Source organism: Miniopterus schreibersii (genome assembly GCF_964146895.1).
Source record: "Miniopterus schreibersii genome assembly, chromosome: 2".
In the NCBI taxonomy this organism is placed as follows: domain Eukaryota; kingdom Metazoa; phylum Chordata; class Mammalia; order Chiroptera; family Miniopteridae; genus Miniopterus; species Miniopterus schreibersii.
In genome coordinates, this window is record NC_138102.1 from 73,957,479 (window position 1) to 73,958,379 (window position 901).

Sequence of the window (901 nt, forward strand, 5' to 3'; positions counted from 1 at the left end):
GAGATATGTTACTGTCCTGGCCTCTGCTTTGCAGTGAGCTGTGAAAAGACACAATAGGTTGCTTCCAGCACATCCACTCACAAAGAGGGTTGCAAAGAGGAATATTCCTCAAAGTAGTTCATAAAGGAGGAAAAAGTGTATCTGTCTGGCTCCCTCCTGTTTTTCCTTCCCAATTTGTCGTTTCATCCATGTGTTTATTGGGGTGGTTCCCCACTCATTGGGTTGCTTTTAATGCCGTTTCCTTCTGCAGGAGCCTCCTTCTGGCAGCCTGGCTTTTCCTCCTGTAGGCTGACAAAGGACAGTGGAGCTGCCAGCACACAAAACTACCACTTGGCTAAAGTGATTTTACAGCATCCTGGGCATTTCACATCCACAAAGTAGGAACTGGGGATATGTACCAGGTGCTTCTGTGTTTCTTCTGCTCTTCTGGAGAGGAATGAAGGAGATCCTTTGCAAGAGGCATGTTCTTGTGGGGAGGTTGTCACTGCTGGGAAGCCTGGAACTTCTAGCTTATTCTATCCAACACCTCAGGAACGACATAGGAAATCATATCCCAAGCCTCAGCTTATGTTGTTTCACTTATATCCAAAAGTGAAGGTCACATTCACACAGTGATTGGTTGGGTAAGGATCCAAGAAAGTGAACAAAGCTGGAAGCTTCTTGAGGCTCCAGCTCACAATACACTTCCAGCACATTCTGATGGTAAACGCAAGTCCCAGGTCAGTCCAGATTTAGCAGGTGTGGAAATTGACTCCATCTCTTGATGAGGGAAGCTGCAGAGGCATCTTGCAAGGGACCTGGATATCAAGAGGGGAATGACTGGTGCAGTTTTGTAAACAACCTACCATAGGGAGTTAGCAAAACAAAGGAGTGGGCGGAGGCCAGGCAGAAAGCACCAGCA

At 47.1% G+C, this 901-nt stretch overlaps 1 pseudogene across 1 annotated transcript; it reads right to left on the reverse strand.

Moving 5' to 3' along the window:
- Positions 1 to 228: 228 nt before the first annotated feature.
- On the reverse strand, positions 229 to 463 carry LOC308553364 (small ribosomal subunit protein eS27 pseudogene; annotated as a pseudogene). Its single transcript has one exon. The product of its transcript is annotated as a small ribosomal subunit protein eS27 pseudogene (transcript).
- Positions 464 to 901: the final 438 nt, after the last annotated feature.